Below are 8007 nucleotides of genomic sequence, written 5' to 3'. Positions count from 1 at the left end.
TGTGTGTGTTATGTGTGTTCTATGTGTGTGTGTGTATTATGGAAAAGATAGATCACCATCATACCATGTAGTTCTTTTGGGGAGGCCTGGGGAGGGGGCACCCAGAGATGCTCAGGGGTTACCATTCTGCACTTAGAGATCACTCTTGGCAGGCTCAAGGGACCATCTGGGGTGCCGGGGATCAAACCCAGTCAACTGTGTGCAAGGTGAGCACCCTGTCCGCTCTACCATCACTGTGGGCCTGTGCCACTCAGTTCTTGCCCAGGGCTTGCTCCTGAATTGATCCATAATGCTGAGGGTAGGCCTTGTTCTCTGGCCTGTCAATATTCAATTCACTCTTCTTTAGTGCCCTTCAGTAACATTTTAAATGTTTGGTTTATTTTTTGCCTTTTGGGTCACACCTGGTGATGCACAGGGGTTACTCCTGGCTCTGCACTCAGGAGTTACTCCTGGCAGTGCTCAGGGGACCATATGGGATGCTGGGATTTGAACCCGGGTCGGCCGCATGCAAGGCAAACGCCCTACCCGCTGTGCTATTGCTCCAGCCCCAACATTTTAAATGTTTATTTTTTTTTCCATTAACTATTGACTTTTCTTCAGTTGGATTTATTCTGAATTAATTTTAGGGTTACATTCTGTTTTTCAAAGAGCATTTTTGTTTTGTTTTGATTTTTTGGTTTGGGGCCACACCTAGCAATGCTTAGGGGTTACTCTGGCTCTGTGCTCAGGGATCACTCCTGGTGGGGCTTGGGGAAACATATGGAATTCCAGAAATTAAACCCAGTTTGGTCACATGCAAAACAAGCATCCTACCAGCTGTACTAACACTTTGGTCCCCATTTTCAATATTTCTTAAGAAAAAGAAATTTTGTTGGCTTAGTGACTCCTTTGTTTAGATATTTTTTTTGCTTATTTTGGGGAGGTTACACCCAGCGATGCTCAGGGGTTACACCTGGCTCTGCACTCAGGAATCACTCCTGGCGGTGCTTGGGGGACCATATGGGATGCTGGGAATTGAACCCGGGTCTGTCGCGTGCAAGGCAAACACCCTACCTACTATACTATTGCTCCAGCCCCTAGATATAATTATTTTTGCATAATTCTCTAGAAGCTGTTGTGGGAGGTGGAGGGCTGGGAAATTCTCACAGATTCCTCCCAGCAACTCTTCTGCTTACCTAGAAAATGCTGAATCCCCTGGGGACCAAAGAGATAGTAAAGCAGGTAAGGCGCTTGCATGGCACACAGCTGATCTGGGTTCTATCTTCTATACAAATGATGCCCTAAGTCCCTCCAGGGTTGATAAATACAGAACCAGGAGTAATCCCTGAGCACTGCTTGGTATGGCATAAAAACCCAATGTTAAAAAAAAAAGAAATATGGGGGCCAGAGTGATAGAATAGTGGGTAGGGTGCTTGCCTTGCATGCAGCCAACCTGGGTTTGATCCCTGGCATTCCAGATGGTTCCCCAAGCATCACCAGGAGTAATTCCTGAGTGCAGAGCCAGAAGTAACCCCTGAGTACCACCAAGTGTGGCCCCCAAACCAAATGTAAATAACTGTCACTGTCATCCCATTGCTCATCGATTTGCTTGAGCAGGCACCAGTAACGTCTCTCACTGAGAGACTTATTGTTATTGTTTTTGGCATATCCAATATGCACGGGTAGCTTGCCAGGCTCTGCTGCTCGGGCTCGATACTCTCGGTAGCTTGCCGGGCTCTCTGAGAGGGGCGGAGGAATCGAACTCGGGTCGCCAGTGTGAAAGGCGAACGCCCAACCGCTGTGCTATTGCTCCAGCCCATAAATAACTAATAAATAAAAATTTAAAAAGACTCCGTTCCACAAGGTGCGAGAATGTTCTATTCTGCAAACCTACTGGCAATTTTCCCTCCACCTCCCAACCTCACCCTCACAGCACAGAGGCCCCTGTGCCCCCCACTCACTCCTCCTGCCCTTCCTTCAGCTGAGCTGCTCTTGGCCACCCCTGCAATTCACATCACTTCCACTCAGAATGAAATGCTTGCATAACCAATCTGACTCCTATGGGCAATTCTTTACCCTTCTCTTTTTTGGGGGGAGTAGTGGTATTAAGGGGCAAACCCAGTGGCCCTGAGGAGCTACTCCTGGCTCTGTGTCAGGGAACAATATACAGTGCAGTGAATCAAACGAAATCAGTTGCATGCAAGACAAAAGCCTTAACCCCTGTATTAACACCCAGGCCCCCCTGCAAGTAATTCTTTCTTTTCTTCTTTTTTTGTTTTTTGTTTTGTTTTTAGGGGTCATACACAGTAATGTTCAGGGGTTACTTCTGGCTCTGCACTCAGGAAGTACTCCTGGCACTGTTTGGGGGACCATATGGGATGCTGGTGATGGAACCTGGGTCGGCCACATGCAACGCAAACGCCCTCCCTCTTGTACTATCGCTCCAGCCCGAGGTAATTATTTCGACGTTCATAAAATATCACCACTATCACTTATGGTTTCTCATTTTCGGAACATCCTGGGAACTTGTACTAAATGTAGTCTTGATAATTTAGCACCTGCGTTTAAAGAACTTGCGCCAGGGGTCAGAGAGAGTATCAGGGTTAAGGCACTAGTCTTGCATGTTCAATTCCTGCTATTGCATACGGTTCCCCCAAGCACTTCCAGGAATGGTCCCTGAGCACAGAGCTAGAAATAACCCCTGAGCACAGCTGGACGTGGTCCCAAAACCAAAACAAACAAAAAATTTTTGAGGGCAAATAGGAAGGTTTCTTGGAAAGTAGAAGTGAAAGAGAAAATAATTCCCCAGTTGGAGAACTTAGTATAGGACTTAGTTAAGTCTGGTTCATTTAAAAAAAATTTAGAGAAGAAAAGTGTCTGCCATAGAGGCAGGCTGCAGGAACAGGAGCGGGGGGTGGACGGGAGGGAAACTGAGGACACTGGTGGTGGGAAATGTTCACTGGTGAAGGGATGGGTGTTGGAACATTGTGTGGCTGAGACTGGATCATGAACAACTTTGTAACTATATCTCACAGTGATTTCTGTTAAAAAATTAAATTGAAAAAATAAAATTAAAATAAAATTTAATCTCCATTGGAGTTGCTGGGTGTAACTCAAACTGCTCTCCTCAAAACCTAAATAATAATTTTTAAAAAATTTCCCCAGGGGCCTAGAGGAATAGAACAGGGGCTTAGATACCTGCCTTGTAAGCGTTTGGTCAAGAGTTCAAACCTCTGGCCCCCTGCATGCATTGAGCATGAGCCTGGCAGCTCTGCTCTCTCTGCTCCCTGGTGCCAGCACCAACTTACAGCCACACCTCAGCCAGGTGTGTGTGTGTGAGCATCCCCAAGGGGGGTGCGACCCCCCTCAAGCATCACAATTATGCTTCTCGATTATGAGGATGAGCATATGTGTGGGCCCCATAATGAAAGGAAGGCAAGTCTTGGAGAGCATCATGGCCAAGCATGAGACCCCATAAGCCCCCCAGCCCGGCATGCTTGTGTCTGCAGGGAGTGTGGGGAGGGAGGGAGGTCATACCTCAACAGAGACTGCCGCTGTGTTCTTGCCCAGAGGAGGCTGGGTGCAGACTGGGAGAGTCGACCATGAGCACCTGAACATGTGGAACCAAGCATCCTGCCAGACCTACTGGGCAGATGAAGAGAGGGAGGTAGTACCTCAACAGAGACTGCCCCTGTGTTCTTCTTCTTTTTTTTTGCTTTTTGGGTCACACCCAGTGATGCACAGGGGTTACTCCTGGTCTGTACTCAGAAATTACTCCTTGCGGTGCTCAGGGGACCATATGGGATGCTGGGATTCGAACCCGGGTCGGCCGCATGCAAGGCAAATGCCCTACCCGCTGTGCTATCACTCCAGCCCCTGCCCCTGTGTTCTTGCCCGGAGGAGGCGGGGTGCAGACTGGGAGAGTTGGCCGTGAGCACCTGAACATGTGGGACCAAGCATCCTGCCAGCCCCACTGGGCAGCCACTAAGGCCCCTCCGAGGTCCACTTGACCGCCACAGCGTGGAAACTTGTCTCCACCTCTGGAGTTTGGGGGGAGCCCTAGCCTCGGGCATGGCCAAGGGTTTTCTCTTTGCAAAGAAAAATAGTCAATCCTGACCTTTGCCCAGGTCCCCAGATCCATTGACTGTACTCACAGGAAGGAATTTCAGGATGAGGGGCTCCTGTGCTTACCATGCATGTGGCGGCCCGGGCTCCATCCTGGAAACCCTGTTCAGTGGGCTGAACCCCACCAGGAGTGAGCCCTGAGTACCAAGCCTGGAGTAAGCCCTGAGCACTGCTGGGTGTGACCCCAACCTCTCCCCAGTCTCTCCTCCAGCATCGCCCCCTCCCCCAGAAGAATTTCAGGAAAAGATGAAGGTAGGAGCTGGAGTGATAGTACAGTGAGTAGGGTAATTGTCTTATGTGTGCCAGACCCGGGTTCCATCACCAACATCCCATGTGGTTCCCTGAGCATCTCAGGGAGCGACCCCTGAGCCAGCAATAGCCCCCATGCACCGTCGGGCAGTGGTCCCCAAACCAAAAACTAAATTAAATATTAACCAGACAAACTGTAAAGAGTCCCGGGCTGATTCAGATGGAAAAGCACCAACTTGAGAATGCCAGGCCCCTGTGTGTTCCCTGAGCCACCTGCACGCCCCACACATCTCCCAGGCAGATGTTCCTGTTTGGGATCTGGGACTGCAAAAGAGAGCAGAGCCCCAGATCACCCTGGCAACAATGGGAAAGGTGGGTCTTCTTTCCTTTTTCCTTTTTTTATTTTTCTTTTATTTGTGGGGGTGGGGGGTGGTTGGGGCCACACCTGGTGATGCTCAGGAGTAACTCCTGGCTCTGCACTCAGGAATCACTCCTGGTGGTGCTCAGGGGTATATGTGGGATGCCTGGGATCGAGCACTGGCTGGCCACATGCAAGGCAGACACCCTCCTCACTGTACTGTTGCTCTGACCCTTCTCTTCCTTTTTTTTTTAATTTTATTTTTTATTGAATTACTGAGATACAGTTACAAAGTTTTCATATTTGATCCACCACCAAACCAACCCCCGCATACCCCCCCACTCCCCCTCTGCCTGTGTGGATTTTTCACTTTACTCTTTCCTTACTTTGATTACATTCAATTTTCAACAGGGATCTCACTATCATTATTTGGAGGTTTTCCTCCAATAGTCAGACATGTTGGATGGCATCAATAGATTGTAACGCGGCCACGCAACCCTTTTCTGAAAAATGAAAACATACAATCTTCTCTTCCTTTTAAATAGTTAAGATTTGCGCAAAGGCTCTAGAGAGATAGTACAGTAGGTAAGGCACTTGCCTTGCATGTGGTTGACCCAAATTTAATGCCCAGTGGCCCATATGGTCTCCTGAGCCTGCCTTAAGTAACCCCTGAGTGCAGAGCCAGGAGTGAGTCCTGAGGGCCGCCTGGCGTGGTCCAAACACACACACCCCCAAAGAGAAAGATTTGCAGCAAAGTGTGGGAACAAATGGTGAGAATAGAGATAAAACCAGATCACTGGGCTTGTTGTTACAAGGAAAACAGGAGCTACTTTTGCTCCCTTACATTAGAAACTATAAGGAGGTGGGACAGAGCTAAAGTACAGTGGGGAGGGCATTTCCCTTGCCAGCAGCCTACCTGGGTTCGATCCCCAGCATCCTATATGGTCCCCCAGCACCGCCAGGAATGACCTTACCACAGGGCCAATAAGCCTTGAGCACCGATGCTTATGGACCCCCCCCAAAAAAAAAAGAACAACAACAAAATTCATTATGAAGAGGGAGCTTAGGGCAACACAAGGTTTAAGTGAAAAGGACATTTTTATGTTTTGCCACACCCAGCGGGGCTGGGGTACAGCGGCTACTCCTGGCTCTGTGCTCAGGTGTTGCTTTGGGTGGTGCTCAAGGGGAGCATGCCATGCCAGGGGTTGAATCTCACATGCAAGGCAGACATGCTCAGCCCTTGAGCTTCTCTGAGGCCCTTGAAAGGGCCTTCGAGAGCCAGAGCGACAGTACAGCGAGCGGGTCGGGCGTTTGCCTTGCACATGACTGACCCAGGTTTGATCCCCGGCACCACATAAGGTCCCCTGAGCCAGCCTGAGCACTTCGAGGTGTGGCTCCCAAACAAAACAAAACAATTAAAAAAAAAAGAAAGAAAAGGCTTTTGGGTGACAGCAGCTGGGACGGGAGCCAAGTTCATTCATTCTCTGAGAAGTCTTCAGAGTCTTCAGTCCCTTTTTTTTCTTTTTTGGGTCACACCCCATGGTGCACAGGGGTTATTCCTGGCTCTGCACTCAGGAATTACTCTTGGCAGTGCTCAGGGGACCATATGGGATGCTGGGAATCAAACCCAGGTGGGCCGTGTGCAAGCAAACGGCCTACCCGCTGTGCTTATTGCTCCAGCCCGTCTTCAGAGTCTTAACACATTTTTTTAATTATATGTTAAACCCCAATGAGGTTTATTCATGCACTTTCTAGGGACTATAGGGAGGTCTAAGCTGTGGGGTTCCTTATTAGGCTCTTCGAGTTCTGTTAGAGTAGTTTAAAATGACTGTGGTGGGAAAGAGAGATAGAACAACGGGCAGGGCACTCGCCGTACACATGGCTGACCCGGGTTTGATCCCAGTACCCCATCTGGTCCCCTGAGCCCTGCTAGGAGTGATCCCTGAGCTCAGAGCCAGGAGTAAGCCCTGAGCACAGCTGGGTGTGGCCCAAAAACAAATTAAAAAGAAAATTGTGGCCGGGATGAGTCTGTGTTTATCACCCTGTTATGACTATGGTGCAGTGAGTAAAGATGGATTGTGTTGGGGAGGGGCGGCCTTCCTGGTCTCTATCCAAGAGGAGAAGGTCACACCCTAACTTTGGTTTCGAAGAGTTAAGGTCAGTGATTCCCATCTCAGCCTCAGAGCTAGTCAGAACCTCACCCGTCCACATCAGGATAGATTTGAAAGACCCCAATAGTCAAAATTGGCCTGAAAATAAATTAGGCCAGGGGCGCCAGAGAGATATTTTAAAACGGGTAGGGCATTTGCCTTGCATGTGGCCAACCAAGGGTTGATCGCCAGCATCCCATGTGGTCCAAAGAGCACCACCAGGAGTGATTCCTGAGCCAGGAGTAACTCCTGAGCATCGGCAGGTGTGGCCCCCAAAAAACAATAAATAAAAAAAGCCAGTAGACAATCCACCCCCCAGAATTAGAAAAAGCGTGCCTCGCCTGTCCACTCACCCAGTCTACGTACACCCCAATCCCTCCCCTGCTCTCTCTCCCCAAAGCATCCCAGGTCTTCTGGGCACTATTAAATTCTCTCGGGTCCGCTGTGCGTTCCAGGCCATTCATATTATGGTCTACCATTGCGTACGGTCATACTCAATAATGAAACTCCTTCGAATCCACATTTGTGGAGAGGATTTTTTTAATGTTAAATTATGTCCTAATTGCTATTCATTAAATTACAATTTAATTCCAATTTTACTCTTTCTTTCCCAGCAGTAGCTGATTTTCCCTTTATTCCTCTTGTTTGTCATGTCTCTCTCCCCAAGGTAAGTTCCCAGTGGCCAGAATTCGTGTTTAGGGTGAGGGAGGAGGAGTCCCTGGAGCGATAGTACATCCATCCGGGAGGACACTGGCTTTGCACAGTGGCCCACCCGGGGTTTAATCCCTAGCACCCCTGAGTAACCCCTGAGCATTGCAAAGTGTGTCCCCCTCAAAACAAACAAAGAAAAATAATCAATGAATTAAAAAAAATCGGGGGCTGGAGCAATAGCACAGCGGGTAGGGCGTTTGCCTTGCACACAGCCGACCCGGGTTCAATTTCCAGCATCCCATATGGTCCCCCAGCACCGCCAGGAGTAATTCCTGAGTGCAGAGCCAGGAGCCCCTGTGCATCTCTGGGTGTGACCCAAGAAGAAAAAAAAAAATCAGTGTTTTGAGTTTTGTGGATCCTAAGCGTCCAGCAGAGCTCGCGTTTTGTTCTGATGAAAAGGGAAAAGGCGGTGCAGACGTGGAAAGTAGGGAATCG

Source organism: Sorex araneus, chromosome 8, assembly GCF_027595985.1.
Source record: "Sorex araneus isolate mSorAra2 chromosome 8, mSorAra2.pri, whole genome shotgun sequence".
In the NCBI taxonomy this organism is placed as follows: Eukaryota; Metazoa; Chordata; class Mammalia; order Eulipotyphla; family Soricidae; genus Sorex; species Sorex araneus.
The sequence above is the reverse complement of the archived record's forward strand: the minus strand, read 5'-3'. Positions refer to the sequence as shown.